The sequence below is a fragment of the Rhinolophus sinicus genome, chromosome 15 (genome assembly GCF_057876585.1).
Source record: "Rhinolophus sinicus isolate RSI-liver-muscle chromosome 15, RSI-T2T, whole genome shotgun sequence".
Taxonomy (NCBI): Eukaryota; Metazoa; Chordata; class Mammalia; order Chiroptera; family Rhinolophidae; genus Rhinolophus; species Rhinolophus sinicus.
The window spans coordinates 33,686,332-33,703,581 of NC_142515.1; the positions used below are offsets into that span (position 1 = coordinate 33,686,332).

The following is a 17,250-nucleotide window of genomic DNA, read 5'->3' on the forward strand; positions in this document are numbered from 1 at the left end:
TAAGAATAGCCACAGTCAACACCAGCTGACAAAAATATAAGATTCAGCAGCTATGAAGACTCCCTACCTGGCTTCACATTATAATCACCTGTACTTGGGCACCACCCACCCTACCCTAGAAGGATTCTGATTCAAATGGTCTGGAGTGGTGCCCAGGAAATGGTATACTATTTTAAAACGTCCCCAGGTGATAGTATGCAACTGAGTTTAGAACTCCTGAATTAAGCTCCAGTCTATACATGTTAAATGTCAAAGAAGACAAAACAGTGGAGAGAAATTGAATTCATTCTACCTTCCAAAGAGATAGGATGGATAAATAAAAATTTTTATTAAAAAAGAAGAAAAAAAAATCTATGAAAAAGGTAGCGATTCGATTATAGGAAAAAAAGGGAATAATTTAAAAATTCTCTACATTTTCATAATTTCTGATGAGTAAATGTTTTCCTAATTGCTAGTACTTAGAAATAATGATCTTGAACTACCAAAAAAAAAAAAAAAAAAAAAAGTATACATTCATCCTAGATTCTGGCTGAAGTGATTTGTTTTCAACTCAGTTTCATGAGGACCAACCACAAAGGTATTCATATTACCAGTGCATGCATAAAACTCTGACTTGTCCGGGTTCTGCGTATGGCGAGGAAGCAAAAGCTTTGAGGTCGAGAAAGGAAAGACAGTAGAAAGTAAGGATGGCTTTCAGAAGAGAGAGGAACAGAGGTAGGAAGTATATCGTGAGTCAAGTTAGCAGCAAAGCTCCTGAGCAGATCTGTGAATCCTATTACTGAAGTCCTTTCAGCCTTGTTGTCCAAAATAACCTCCAACATGGGCTCCTCCTGAAGTCTGGATCTTAACTTTTCCTCCTGCTTTCTGTACATATGTATCTTTACTTGTTCCTGTTACACTGCTGCTCCTATTCCCTACCCTCCCTTCCATTACTGGACTTAACCTGAGTTCAGCCAAAGTGCAGAATGAAGCTTCACTACTTCCTACCTTCTGGACACTGCCTCTCTCTGTTGCATACTACTGCTAGATGAGTCTCCCAAAAATGTCCCTTCTAATGTTCTCCTGCTCAAAAACCATCACTGGCCTCATCACTAACTATAAAGAAACAGTCCATTCCCTTAGCCTGACTTTCAGTGCCTGTCATGATCTAGCCCTAACTCTCCTTTCTTGATTATCTCTCAATGAAAGTCTAGAGCCATTCTGTGCTTGAGCCCAGTCGGTCTCCCAGACACACCAGTTACTTCTTAGGTTCCTTTGTACTTGTTTCCCGTTTGCCATGTGCCTAGAATTCCCATCCTTCTTTCCATAATTTCTCTTACTGAGACAAATGCACGCCTGCTCCATCAGGTTCTAATGTGGTTATGTGGTATATATGTAGTAATGCACAAACATAGACATGAGTGTACATATTTAAACAAGGGTGGATAAACTGGCAGCCAGTGTCAGCAGCACATCACCCAAGAGACCTCCGTATACACTCCTTTCCTTCTGTGACAAGCTCTGACACTACCACACCTTTACAAATCCTCCAGCCTCTGCTCAACTTGGATAAGAATATCAGAAACTCTGAAACAAAGATCCTCATAAGTGACTTATTCTTGATGACATTGAAGATTGATTGAGAGATTAATAATAATACTTTTTTAATCCAAAAAGGATTTTGGAAAATTTTAATAGCAGATGAAAACTGTGCATGTGTTGGAGGAGGGCGTGGATGATGGGGAGGAAATGGAGAGCCTTACAATCAGACACCATCAGGAGCTTTCTATTCCCTTAAGGTTATGCTGTGATGGTTAGTTTTATATGTCAATTTGACTGGGCCACAGGGTGCCCAGACATTTGGCCAAACATTTCAGATGTGTCTGGGAAGGTGTTTCTGGATGAGAATAACATTTGAATGGATAGGCTGAGTGAAGCAGACTGCCCTTCCCAATGTGGATGGGCCTCATCCAGTCCACTGAAGACCTGAATAGGCAAAAAGGTTGAGTAACAGGGAACTTCATTTGCCCTGGGACATCAATCTTTCTGGCCTTCAGACTTGAACTGAAATATGGACTCTTCTTGGATCTCGAGCTTTCCAGCTTTTGGGTGAACTAAACATTGGCTATCTTGAGTCTCCAGTTTGCCAAATGCAGATCTTGGTAATTCTCAGCCTCTATAATCATATATGCCAACTCCTTATAGTAAATCTTTTTAGATAGATAGATAGATCTTAGTGATACTAGTAAATAGCACTAGTATCTTAAAGGTACTAGAACAATGACAACACTAAAAAATCTTTATATGTATATATGCAAATATATATCTATATCTATATCTATATCTGTATCTATATCTATCTATCTATCTATCTATCTATCTATCTATCTATCTATCTTAACCAATTGGAATCACAATTGGAATATTGTTCTGTTTCTCCGGAGAACCCTGGCTAATGCATATACATAAATGGTTTGGGTGTTGTCGTTGTCCTGGTACCTGTAAGATCAGGCTACAAATGGCTGCTGTGTCATCTTCAGTCAGTTATGATACCCAACTCTTCCTACTATGCCTGCCTTTCTTAAAGACATCTGGGAAAGAGAACTGGAAGAGTTTAGAAATTCTAGAATGGCATAGCTTCCTGAGAAAAATAGAATTTCTTTGCATATATGCTGACTTTCTAAGTAGACTTACAAATTGGTGAAGTAGTAATCAAAGCATGCCATTTAGATATCCTTCATCCCAAAAGCAGGTATTTATTCAATACTCTTGGGACCAATTATTTATGTGACAGATTACAGAGAGCTGATGAACTTTGAGTGTTGTATTTCATTCATTCTTGGTCTCATGTTATTAAGTCTCTTTTTCCTTGTTGAGATGGTCCTTTTGAACTTAGTTGCTGCATGTGGTTTCCTCAGACCAACTTGAAAAAATTAAGTTGAAAGCTCAATTCTCACCAAGACTGCCAATCACAAATTAATGGAATATACAGATGGTGCCAAAAAATATATATATACACATTTTAAGAAAGGAAAAAAAAACTGTATTAAAATTGTGATACTTAATATATACTGATAACAAAAGATGAATACAAGTCATGTGTATACATCTTTTTGGCACCCCTGGTATTTGATCCTTGAGTGAAGTTTACAAAATCCATCTATCTAAATCTCTGTATTACAATGGCCCAGAAGCAATCTGACCCTTGTCCCTAAAAAGACAGCACATGTTTCCTTTAAAAAAAAAAACCCCAAATATTATATATGTTCTGATTTTATGCTAACTTACATGCACTGGCATAAACTGACCTTACTAAATTCTTGCTCCTTATTTCTCATCAGCCACTGAGTCCTGATACCTCACCTTTCTTTGAATTCCCACTACCATTAATTATGGTCCATGCAACCATCAGTTAATAACTAAATTATTGTCTCAATTCAACCTCTAGTCTTTGCTAACTCTAATGCTATCTGCATAACACTGGTTAGTTTTCTTAAATATCCATTTTATAGTATTCTCCTACTAAAAGAATTTGCATGGCTCCGTATTTCACAACTCTATCAATTAATGTCAACATTTACCCAACTTTGTACTCCATGTTAATTTACAGTGTATACCTTAGCTCTACTCAGGCCAGTTTGAAAGATGGCTAGGAATTAAGAAGGGAGAAGAAATGGACTCGATGAGACAGAGGGGGGAGCAAAAATAGCATAGGTGGTGGATAAGTTGAGTATGGTTAGAATGTTGAATGAAAGTCATAGAGGGAGGGCTCAGGAGGGAGTGGAAATGACAACAGATAAGTCTGGTTAGGTAGGTAGGTAGGTAAGAATTAAATCAATATTTGCATATAGAGATTCTCATCAGATTATGAAGTCACTGGGGTCAGCATGGAAAAATTCTAATAGGACCCTGTGTACCTTAGAAAGATGACTTCATGAGTTTGGTTGAGATTAGAGTTAGAGGCAGTTTAGGGACAGGTGGGAGAAACGAAGGGCAGGATTCTCTCTGGCTGCAGCAATGAGGATGAAGAGAGGGAGGACCGTAACCTCCCCAAGGACAAGTGCTCCTCTTTTTAGCTTTTCAGCTCTTAGCACCGAGCCTGGCACGGAGCAGACACTTCCTACATATTTGCTGAACTGCATGGAAATTTCATGTAGCCCCTCTGACTACTAAAGACTTTTTTCTTGTCCTCATTTTCAAGTTTCACCAAATGAAACTAGAATACACAATATTGTGTCTTGTGTTGTTCATTATTGATTTACAAGTAGGAATGTGTCATAATAAGAAAACCGTGGGATCATGGATTCAAACTGACTTTAGGTTCTAAAGTCATAGTTCCTCCACCTCTTAAGAACTTTGTAAACAGGGGTCAGGTTATTTAATCAGGTCCCAATTTCTTCATTTTGAAATTGGGGATGATGAAGCCTGCCTCAGAGAGTGGTTATAGTGATCCAAAAAGATAAAATGAGTACACAGCTCAGAGTTTGGTATGTGGCACTCAGTAATGTTTTTTTTTTTTTAACCTCTTCTACCTCTTCCCCTTCTCTCTCCAGTTAGGTGGCTCTTCTTTAGAACAAACAATATTGTGCATCTGTTATGTGCATAACACTGTGTTAGGTCTGAGAATTGAAAAATAAAATAACTGTCTTGCCCTTCAGGAACTCCCAATTTAGTATTGTAAATAATATTCATTTTCCAGCAATGTAAGAGACCTTGGAGGAAGACGTGGTCAATTATCTTGGGGCTGGGATTGGAGCTCTGGAAAATTCTTCATGGGTTCCTTGATCTTAGGGACAAATGTACAATATATCTTTATATCCAACAGAGCAGCTAGAACAACGCTGAGCTTAAACAAGGGGTCAATCAATCGATTTTAATGGGTAAATTAACATAATAATCCCAACGGTACTCCTTGGAGCCTTTTTATCTAGCCATTTCCCTTAAAACGGACACTGACACCAGCCCCTTCCATGGCAGTTCTGATGCCCCATTTAGCTCCTTCCCCCATCATTTTCTCTTCAGAAGTCTGTTGCCATGCCTGTGCAGGGGACTGAGTTTGGGGCAGGTTATATTAGTTCATTCTTGCTTTTTTGTTGTGCTAATAACCATCGTATTTGACAGTCTGCATCTTTATACCTGGCTTTGAGTATTTTGATGGGTTTTTTTTGTTGTAACTATGAAAACAACAGAGCTTGAGAGGTTTGCACTCTGGTGTGAGGAATCAGATTTCTGTTTTGGTTCCCTTGCTAATTACCTAGGTTCCCTTAAATCATTCAATACCTAGGAGGCCCTGCCTGTGATAGAGAACATCTCTGCCTTGGAAAAACTGCAACAGAATCAGGGAGAAATTGTTCCAAATTTTCACCACAAACCCATGGTGGATACAGTGAATTTCTAAGCCACCTGACTTCCCGTCTAAAAAATACTTTCTACATGTTGACCTCACATCTTCTCTTTCTTCAAACCATTTTCTTCTAGTAAAGCACTGTATCATCCACACAGAAATGAGATGAGAATGATAGCAATAGCTAAGGCATGTGCACACTTACTTGGTGGTGTTCTAAGCATTTCATGTGTAATTTCTGATCTAATCCTCAAAACAATCTTGACTTTACAGAAAAGGAAAACAGACACAGAGAAGTTAAATAACTTGTGGAAGGCCACATAAATAGGAAATGGTGGAGCCGGGACAGCCCCGGTGTTCTGGGCCCAAAGTCTTCTGCTTTAACATAATAATCGTTTCCCACCTCGCCATGTTAACACCGTGCATCAGAGCTTTGCTTCATTGGCATTTAGGGAATCTTCTGAAATCTTGAGATACTGAATTATTATTATAGGAAATATTTGGCTTTATGGTTAATTTGAAAGGCAAGTAAAAATAAGCATTTCTAGACATAGATTTTTCTTTTATCTGAAAATATCCTGAGGGGCCATATAATGGCATTTCCTGGATGATTCAAATATAAGTCAATGCACCTTTATTAAGTAGCTTTTATCTAATGAGGGAGCAACATGGAGGAATTGTTATGTGGTAAGTGTGATGCTCAAATGACTTTAATAATAAATCAAAATTATTTAATAGGTTAAATAAATGCTTCCTCAAAGATCAGACAAATACCTGCTGTTGAAATGCCTTATATTCTCTTTTGGTTAGCCGTGACATTTCCACCATGGACCATATCTCCTCTACATCTTCTCTTCCCCACCATCAAAACTTACTTGTCCTATGTGCCATTCCCACAAGGCTTTACCAGACTCCTCTGCCAAGTGATTTTAGGCTAAAGTGTTCCTAAGTGCCCCTCTCACTCACACTCTGCATCCCAACCAATTTGTATTTTAACAAGAAACTTCTGATAATATACTCTGATTATCCTAAATGAATAACACTATTGAGGCTGGCGAAGCTATTATTTGGGAGCATCTGGGTCCTAATTTAAAGCTCCAAATTAGGTCAGTTTAAATATAGGACTCCCTTAACATCCAGAGACCTAGCAGCCCAATTATTCTTTCCCTGGGGAGAAGGGTGTGTTCTCTAGGTGGTAGGTGCTGTGTCCTCCTAGATGCTAACAGAGTTTTGGTGTGAGGCACCTAAGTCATTCAGGACAATTACTTTGCATTTTCGGAGATGCCTTCTCTATGTTCACGGTGCCTGTGCCTGCCTATATTTCCTCTGGGATCTGGGCCTGGCAGCCTCTCAAAGTCACAAAAGAGGCCTCCTTTATCTGAATCTCTGGCTGTGTCTGTCCATGAGACTGGGCATAGCAACAACGGTGGGACTCAGAGTGAAGGGAATATTCCTCTTAACTATAAGGGTTCTGTTAATGTCTCCCAGAATTTGTGTAGAATCAGGCTGAATTAGAAATGCGGTCCAGTGAGAGGTGGTATACAGGAAAGGACCTGCCTGAGGATTGGGGTCGTGCAGTTGGGTTCTCACCCTAACAAAAAGTGGCTTTCATCCTTGGGAAACTCGCTTAGCTTTTCTCTGTCAAATAAAAGACCTCACAGTTTCTTTCTAGTTCCAAGATTCAGTGCTTTTCAGTGTTTCGTTTATACTCTGTTTGCAGGGTGGTATATGCCGGATTGCTGGAGTTCACTCCTGTTTCTACCACTTATTAGCTGTGTGACTTAGGGCAAGTTTATCTATGTCCATAAGACTTAACCTCTTTATTGGAGAAATGGCATAGCAATATTACCTATTCAGTAGGATTCCAGAGGATTTAACAAGTTAACTATGTGCCTGTCACGTGACAGGAGTTATATAAGGAGGTAAGAGCTGTTATTAATACTATTGTTATCATTATCATAGATAGTCAGGTCAAATTTGTTGGCAGTAAATGCCTTAATTGTGAAGTACTGCTAGGGATCTTCAGGAAAGACGATTGGAAAGAGGATTCCTGAGATGAGCATTTATATGTGCCAACACAGTTCCCCTCCAGGGTACCAGATTTTGACTTCTGACTTCTGCTGCAAATCATCGAAGGCATTAGGTACTTAAGTACATCTAATAGGTCAATTTGCTTCATGCAGAAGGCCCCAGATAAAAAAATAAGCACTAAACACAATCTAATAGAAGAGCTGGGTAGAAGAATACTAAAGGTGAGTTAATAGAAATGAAAAACAGTTGTATTTACATATAATACTCTGCTAGTGCCCTGCCAGCCTTTTAGGAGATGCTAGAGAATCCTCCCTTTACTTCTTTCACTATGTTAGTTATAGCATTTGTACTAGTTTAAACCTTTTTAGGGTAGTTTTCCTCTGGGATCTGCCTGGCACTGGTTTTCCTCTCAAATTCCATGTGGATTCTCATGCCTGCTCTCCATAGTGTCACCTAACCTCTTCGTTAACTTATCAGCAAATCAGTTAATGTCTAGAAGTCTCCCTTCATGATCAGCACTATGCTGCATAAGCAGAGCTAAACTTATCCACTCTAGGCGAGAGCAACTTTCAATTCACTAGCCTTGTACAATTGGAATGAATAGTGACTCGGCATACTACATCGACAATGAAGAAATTTGGCATAAAAATATCTAAATGAATTCTTTTGTATAAAATGCATTGTCAACTACAATCATCTATAGAAATAAAGTATTATAGTAGTTAATTCTGCTATATAAATCTGGTGTTCTTTATATAAATTAGGCACCCCAAAACAATGATCATTTTTAGCAGCCAGAGGAAGAGAAGGCATTACTACATCACTGAAAGTGAAATTTTATTGCAAACCAATTTGTTCACGTAGTCATTTCATCTGGCCAAATTGCCATGTATCAATTCTCTTTAGCTGTATTATTTACTGGGGCAGAACATAGTACATAACCTTGCAAACTAGAGGTAGTTATCTTAATCTTTATTATTTCCCTTTTAATACCCTATTGAAATAAGCAAACCTGAAAAATGTTTTCCCTATGGTTAGTAATACCTCCATACATAAAATTACACATACATATCTGTATGAGGGGAAAAAAGCTTCCTTTATGTATCTTAAAAAAATTAAATTAGAAAGCTCAAGATACTAGCATATTTTAGTCAAGAAAACCATTTCTATAAAAGAAAATATTTAAATTTATGGTTTGGATCAATGAAAAATTCAACACAAAATTTTAATTTATTAAAAATTCTAAATAGTTTTTAAAAACTGAGAACCTAGTTGGACTAGACTTGATAGAGTAAAATGACAAACAGCTTTCCTGATCCAATCAGCAGTAAACATTTGTTAATAACTGCCAGGATTTTATGGTATTGGGCCAAGGAGCAGATGGGATTTAGATTTCTAACACCGAATGTCACTGCAGTAGTGCTGCTCCTTTTCCAGATGCTTTCCCTGGGGGCAGTTTGGACTGTTAGAACTGCACTTTAGAGGAGCCTGGTTACTGTTTTCATGCATAAGATAAAATGGTGTTTATCCTCTGTCGATCAATACTGTCTTGTTTGAACTTATTGAGTCATGTAGAGACGCATAAGGTAGGGAAAACCATTGTGCAATAGTACCTAACATACCACCCAGCTTTCTGAGGAATGACACCATGTTTCCCTGAAAATAAGACCTAGCCGGACCATCAGCTCTAATGCATCTTTTGAAGCAAAAATTAATATGAGACCCGGTCTTATATAATATTAAAATAAGACCAGTTCTTTTATAATAAAATATAATATAAGACCGGGTCTTATATTAATTTTTGCTCCAAAAGACACATTAGAGATGATGGTCTGGTTAGGTCTTATTTTCGGGGAGCAACGGCAATATTTTAAATGACAGTTATTGAGACAGATTTTTAACATCAAATAACTGTGTGATGAAATGAACCACACTGTGACAGGGTGTCCTGTCGGTTTCAGTGAAAAGGGAATTGGGCTTTTAACTTAGAGTTTTCCTGAGTAACATTCTCTTAAATAAAAGTATATATATTGTGTGTGTGTGTGTGTGTGTGTGTGTGTGTGTTTTAGAAAAAAAGAAAATTATAGGTTGTTATCTTTCTCCGAATGAATGTCATAGGGTTACTATTTGTGGCTAATCCAAACTCATTATTTGTGTTCAATTTTTGATTTACACTATATTAGTACTGTTTTGACAAAGAGGAGCTAATGGGTAGGTTTGGGAAGTTTTAGGAAATTTTTTCCGGAAGTTGTTACAAATAGGGGAATGGAAAGGGAAGGGAGTTTTGCTAAACTCCTACTATGTGCTAGGAACTGAGCTTAACCATTTTGCTGTATCATGTCATTTAAACTTCACTAAATTCTGTAGGGCAGATTTTACCCCCATTTCACATTTGAGGAATTCAAGATTCCGGGAAGTTAACTATTATGTCCAAGGTCACAAACCTAGGGAGTTTTAGAACAGGCATTCCAACCCAGCTCTGTCAGGAAAATAGTCCAGTGTCCATGCTATAATTAATTTGGGACATCTCTAAGATAGACATGGTCCTGTGTGATGGGAGTTGGCTAGACTGTAGGTCTAATTGAATTACGATGATTTCAATAGCAATAATTTCAATCAACTGTTGTTGTGAATGCTGGACATGGACTATAAAAATGATTTGTTCTTTCTTAATCTGTGTTCTGAGAAACTCCCATCACACAGGACCATGCCTTTCTGAGACATTTATGTGCGTTCCTGAAAGACGTTCTGTTGTAAATTAAGCTTAGAAAACAAAACATTGCCTACTCTCCTAGATATTCACAATGAATGAACGTGTTTACACATAGAGTAAATCCCCAGTCATTGTGAGTACAGTTTAACGGTGACACTCTTGGACTCGGAGTCAGACCACCCGGTTGGGGAACTTGGCTCTGCTGCTTCCTCACTGGGTGATGTTAAGCCTATTAGGTAACTTATTTGTGCCTCAAATTTCTCACTTGTAAAATGTTATAACAGTATGTACATCATGTGGCTGTTCTAAGAATAACACGCGATAAATGCATGGAAAGTGCTGAGAAGTGCACTTGCCAATACAGTGCTTAATAAATGTCTGTTGTTATTGTTATTACTCAAAACACTCATATATTAACAAGACCTGCTTTAACTTGTCAACCACCATTTCCTCAGCTTACTTGACAGTGGAGTCACTTTTGTGAGCCACATTTATTGATGTCCACTGAATACAGAATAGAGATGTGTTTGAGATGATACAAACCAACTTGGTATTAGCCCAGTTGGAGATAATAACTAAATAGTTAGTGTTTTTATATCCATTATGTCATTTTATTTGCCCATACAACTAATTTTTTTCTTGTCAACTCTCTTCCCCCTGCCCTTACACTTAATAAATAATAAATTGGAACAGTAAAATGTGAGAATTGTTTCAAATAGGCAGTATCAACATGATTCCAGAAAATATGACCCTTACAAATGACCCTGTAAGTCATTTGTGTATTATCCTGTAGTTAGTAGGGGAGGGCCTCAGTGCTTTGACAAATAAGTCATTTCATTGTATTTCCAGAGCTATACTCTTATTGTATGCATTTCAGCACACATTATAAAGGGTGGTTCAGACCAAACCAATAGATCTTTGCTCCTAAATTATAACTAGAGTTGAGCTCGCCAATGTGTATTTTGCAAAACACTAATCCTGCACAATGAACAAATGATGCTGTGTTTTTCATCTTCTTGGAGCTACACATCTGAAAAGTTCTGTAGTAGATAAGCATGTTTAACTTGAAGCCCATTCTTCTTAAAACTTACTCTGGCAATTATAGAACAAAAGTATTTCAGAGAATTGTAAGAGGTTTTTGGTAGGAATGGGCTGTTCCTGGTAAGTGCTCTGGTTGATTTATTTCTTTAGATAAAATATCATCTTATTTTGTTTGTGAATCATCTTTTTGTAATGAACAAAAAGATTTGTGAAAATATATCCACTGCACAGTTGCTCAAACCATCCTATAAGGAAAAGATCTAATAATTAGGCATCACAGGGATGAGATTTAACACACTCAAAGTCAATCATTTGCCATGATTATTTTTGTTTTGTTTTGCTTTGTTAGAATGAAAAGTAAATAGTTTAGGGCATTCCTTTCGTTAGTACAATAATAGCAAAGAAAATAGCAAGAATTCACCAAGGTGTTTTTTGTTTTTGTTTTTTCTTTTTCTGGTGGTGGTGTAGGATAAAGGAGGGGAAAAAAAGATAATTGAATATATTAAATCTAAAGTATAGGAATTAAGACCCATACAGAGAACTCAGAATCTGACAGTCTAATACTATTTCTCTTGTTAATTACGTTTTGAGCTTCCCAGGGTACTAGGACCAGGACAGGTAGGCAACCACAAATCTCCCTGCAGTCTGACTATTGCTAAATAAACTTCTAGGAAACATTAGCCCTATTCTTGAACCCGAAGTGGTAAGTGTACATTTTTATAGCCTCAGAAAATGATTAAATCAAGGAGCAAAAGATGGCCGCCATCTCATTTTGAGATTATATGCACATTTCAATATTTACTTTTGTTTTCAGGTTGCTTCATTAGTATAAAAACAAATCAGAAAAATCCCCGAATTAGGCTCTATAATAGACATAAGTAAACGCTGTTTTCATTGCATTTCTCCTGATCCACACTGCATAATTTGACAGTTGAAATTTAAAAAGCAAAACACATGAACCATACCTGAGTGATTTCAGAGATCCCCACCCGGAAAAGGTTTCCTTGATTATGGAGAATTCAACGTGTCACTCTGGTTATGTTCTAATCATCATATCAAACTCCAAAGGTTCAGTGGCTTTAGGTTTGGTTTACAATTCCTGGGAGTTAAACTTTAACTCGCCCTGTCTCTTGCATCCATACAGCCCTTTGACCGGATAATTGGGTCACTACAGCCCAAACAGAATCTACAAAACTACTGTTGTCATTTGTTTACAAAATTAATGAATTTTGCATTAAAACACATTGATGTGAATATTATTTTGAAGCTGTTTTAGCAACATATAAAAAGTGGAACTCACTGCATCTAGGCAATAACCTTTTTTATTTGTTGGCTCCCTTGTTTTCTGCTACGCCAAAATGACATTAAACTTAAGGTAACTTAGGAGAATTTTTTTTGTTTTCACACATTTTATATTACATGGAGTAAAGTATGGAGTTTTAGGTCAAGCATGAAGATAAAGACTAGCTTACTTTTGTAAGCTAAAATACACAGAACATTTATGTAACCAAGTAAACAGGGTCAGATCAGGTTGGGGCAAGCATGCTTCCTTTTATACAAGCTGCTTATTCAGATTTGCAAGGAAGCCATCACTGTGAAAGCATAATAATCAGCTATGTACTGGAGTTATATGCGAGCTGAGGTTATTGTTGATGGCTTGAAATCTCAGCAGTAACTGTGTTTCTTGAAGAATAGATGAATGGTATTTTCAGAGATATGAACTCTGCATTCGAAATTCTCTGGGAAGAATTCTAGTCTATAGAAGAAATTCCTAAGGATAAAGTCCACTTAAACAAAGAAACAAACTAAAACCCTCCTTAGTTTCAAGTACATTTTAAGGGCTTATAAACCACAAGCCCCAAAACTAGAATAGAGGTCATTCTCACTTGGCTTCAGTTCTAGTAAGAGGCGTCTAATTTTCTCAAGTAGAAAAGCACAGAATGAGCCGTCCTTCCATTATAACAACACAGAGGAAGGGAAGTTAATGAAACATATCTGAGAATATAAAGCAGAGGCAATAAAACATCCTGTCTGATTGCTGGTCCTGCCTCCAGTTTGAGGTTCTCAAATCTGTGGAGGACTTGATTTACCTCAGTCTCTCCCAAAGTGTTGCAGAACAGGGTTTAACAAAAGTACCCCAGGAGCAGTGGTTTTGTCCTGAAGTTGTGCCCCGGGAGTGAGACCTCAGGGAAACGTTAATGCCCCACCCAGGTAGTCAGCTGTATGAGGGTCATGTGCTCTCCATCCTCCTTAGGAGGGGATCCCCCTCACCAAGCAGTGCTACTGGTTTTTCTCGTGAAAGCTCAGTACCTGCTTCTATGGTTCCCAAATATGTGAAGAATTCTAACCTTGCCTCTGCCTGGTCTGCCTCTTGTAAGACTGTTAGTCTTGGGAGGGCTTCCTTTGTTAATTTGTGTGATTGGTGAGAAATGAAGATGAAGAAAGGAAAGCCAGTGTTGTTAGGTAACTGATGGCAAAACCAAAATACCACGGGTATAAGAATAAATTATAGTTACTAATTATAACATACATAAATTTCTTATTTCCTGGGTTCTGGCACTCAACAGAGAGGATTATAATCATGTTAAACCAAAGTGTTAGAAATTAGTTAAAACAATCCTAAAATCTGATAATTCAGTCAGGACAATTTAAACATTACTCATAAGAGCCAACAGCAGTAATCAATTTGGTGGCATTATTAGGATATTGCTGGGAAATTTTTTTCCTTTTTATTTTCCTTAACCATATTTTGTTGCAATGATAGGAATATGTTGAATAGCAATAGAAAGAAAAATACTGGATTGGATTTTCACTTTCTGAAGGTTATTTAGGAGGTGGTCAGTGGCCCTGGAATAAAGAGAAACCTACCGATCTGAACGAGATCAAATTCATGACCTTGATCTCATCAGTCTAATCAAGGGAAATATTATAGCTGTACCTAGAATGACAAGGCTTGCTTTTACTTTGTAAAACTAAACCTGGTTTAGCCCTCCTGGGGACTCATTCTCTTGGGAGGGACAAAGCAATAATCAAATAAACTGTTATACAGTATTAGCAAACAGACAAATCTGGTTTAAATAATGGCTGGTAAATATTTTCTGTTTATTCTACAAAACATTACAGAGGATCTACTATCTGCTAGGCATCATGTTAGATGGGTGATTATTTAAAATGAGCGTTGAGTCTGTTAGTCGGCTGTAAAAATCAATAACTCTGTCGTATCCAACATATTAAAACCGAAACAGAATAGAAAATATCAAGTGAATTCCATCAAGAAAATCTATGTAGTGTTCATGAAACTTCTGGTTCAGTTACATGTATGTGTGTACTGGTTGTGATGTAAATTTTTTTTTTTTTTTTTTTTTTTTTTTTATGGTAGAGCACAATTTAAAAAGCTTGGAAAATACTGTGTTAGTCTTTAGGGATTCAGTGGTTAACAAGCCATTATAGAGTATGTATATGCATTAAGCAAATAATCCCCCCAGAGGTTAACTCTGCTGTAATAAGTTTCATGAAGGAGAGATACAGGATGCTAAACAGCATAAAACACAGGGACCTCATCTAGTGTAGGACTGGGAAGGAGTTGAGTAAAGTTGTATAGAACACCAGATATTTAAATTGAGGACTGAGGGATGCATGGCATGGGAGGGGGGCATTCTAGTAAGTGGAAATGGTCCATGTGGATGCTCTGTGATTGAATGAGTTTGGCACATTCAGATAACTGGTAGAAGTCCACTTGTGAGGGGCAAGAGGGAGAGAGGGGAAAGTGGCTGAAGGCCAACTCACACAGATTTCCAATGTTATCCTGGGTAAGTCACTGATAGGTTTTAAGAAGGTGAGCCACATGACCTATTTGTGTATATTCTGGGTGTAGAGTTGAGAATAAGTTGCCATGAGATGGCATTGCCTGCCCCTCTTCTTTTTTACTGAATTATAATTGACATATAATACTATATTAATTTCTCCTTTTTAAAATCAAAATATGCTTGTGTTAGAACTATTTTATCCATGCACATTCAAATAAGTTAATGACTTGTATTGGAGGGAAGCAAAGCATCTGACAGAGACCAGTTACAGAGGGAGGTGGCAGGGGATGGTGGTGAAGGTTAGGATGGTGACATTGGAGCAAGTAAGAATGAACAGGGGGAGAGGTTTGCAAAGTGGACTGTAATCAGGTCCATAGTCGGTGCTCATTAAATGGTAGCTGTCATCAGTTATTTGCACGTGAATTATTTGGCTTGTGGATTTTAACTAATATTGTCTTTAATATCAGACGAATTTTGCCACCCAGCAGACCTGGCATATTTAGGTAAAATTCATTGATTATGGCTGGCGTAGGTTAAAACCTAAAGCTTTAAAAAATTAAAATATAATTCGAAGCCAGAGATTGTCGAGTGTAAGAAGCTTCCCTCCCAGCCATTATCCTCCCTCTCCTACATCAATAAAAGATTTCTTTACCGTTTTCAGTTCCTAGGAATTCAAATTCATTTGGGATGTTAGGTGGTAAGGTGGGCGTATTTGATTAACAGGAAGGGCATGTTCTAAAGAATGAAAGGACCATGGCAGACACACGACATAAGGCGAAAGCCTAATTCTGTTTCTTTGCCTACTGTGTAGAAAAGCTTTGATCCTGAAGCTGGCACCTGAGGAATGTCGTCTTGTCGCTCACTTATGGGCTATGTCGCCTTAAGCAAGTTTCTGCGCATTGTCTGCATCTCAGTGTCCTTACGTTCAATGAGGAAAACGTGTTCCTTCCTTATCTACCTCACTGATTATTAAGAGTCAAATGAATTGGTATACATGAGAATAATTTGAAAACAATAAATAAGAGTACAGAGTGGAATAATTACAGAACAAATTAAATCTACACGCTCCAGCCTATGTCAGTGCCACTTCTTGTTTTAATCTGTGAAATAAGGACTTCTAGGATTTATGCCTGCTCTTTGAGAGCTTCATAGCTTTTCAAACCTAAAAGCTTGATGCTATTCTTAATGCCTACAAGACTCTGAAAGATACCACAATTTGATTTGGTGGGTTAGAATCCATCTGTTCTCGTAATGTCGTATCCCAGGATTTTAGACTTCTAAAAAGGTATTGATTTTGTAACTAGAGCCATCTAGTGTTGAACTGATCAAAACACACACACACACACACACACACACACACACACACACACACACACACACACACACACACACACACCAGACAAGATTATGGCATAACCTTGTTCTGTAATCTTTTTTCCCCTTCCACACAATTGTGCTACTCCTCATGACAAATTGATATTTTGAATTCAGTTTAAAGAAGAATCTGAGAAGTTAGTAATTTCTAGTAACTTAGGCAGTGTCTTAATTTTTTTTTCCAGTAAAACTAGATCTGACCACTATAATAGCCTGCAATCAAATCAGGTCTAACTAAGCCAATCCAGACTTTCTGCATCCAAATAAGAAACCATTTATTAACTAAACAGGGCAATTTTTAAAAAAAATTTAAATAAATGTTGAAATAACTTGGGGGTTAAGAATAACAGAAGTAGACTAATAAAACGCTGATTACATGTATTACTACATTTTCAAACCAAAAAAAAAGAAGGCTGAAGTTGATGGCAAGATTATTGTGAAAAAAACACAATTTTTTGAACAAAACTGAGGCTGCTGCTTAATGGGCCTAAATTGTGTTCATTGTGCTTATACAAAACGAAAACTTACCTTTCAAATATGCTTTGCGGTTTCCAAAACACTTTTATTGGGTCTTCTTAACAACCATATCAGTATTAAGAGTTGATGGAGTATAATATTTAAAAGTGCGGGTTTTGCAGTCCAAATGCTTGGATCGAAATCTCAACTAACCACTTACTAGCTACCTAATCTCAGGCAAGACTTTTAACCTCTCTAAGCCTCTCTTGTCACATCTGGAAATGAAGATAATAATAACCCTGGCCCCACAGAGTTCCTGGGAAACTCAAAGGAGAGAAGGCAAGGAAAGTGCGTAGCCCGATTCATAGTAAATATTTACCTATATTCATTTCATATTAATCAATTTTAGAATGAGTCTTGAAGGTTAACTGTCCTTCTCCCATTCTCCCAGCAAACAGAAAACTCTGATTCCATGTGATCTAAAATACACCGCTCTTAAAACTAGT

The 17,250-nt window shown here is 37.5% G+C and overlaps 1 protein-coding gene across 4 annotated transcripts in view; it reads right to left on the reverse strand.

Annotated features, from left to right (window-relative positions):
• Positions 1–12,182, reverse strand: part of A1CF (APOBEC1 complementation factor) — a 72,798-nt gene extending 60,616 nt beyond the window's left edge. For 2 of the 4 annotated variants that reach the window (XM_019738644.3, XM_019738629.3), the window contains exon 1: positions 12,074–12,182. The gene's annotated coding sequence lies outside the window, so the exon portion shown is untranslated. The remainder of the gene's footprint in view (positions 1–12,073) is intronic. The other 2 variants (XM_019738651.3, XM_074339436.2) reach the window with 2 other exon arrangements.
• Between the last annotated feature and the right edge of the window lie 5,068 nt (positions 12,183–17,250).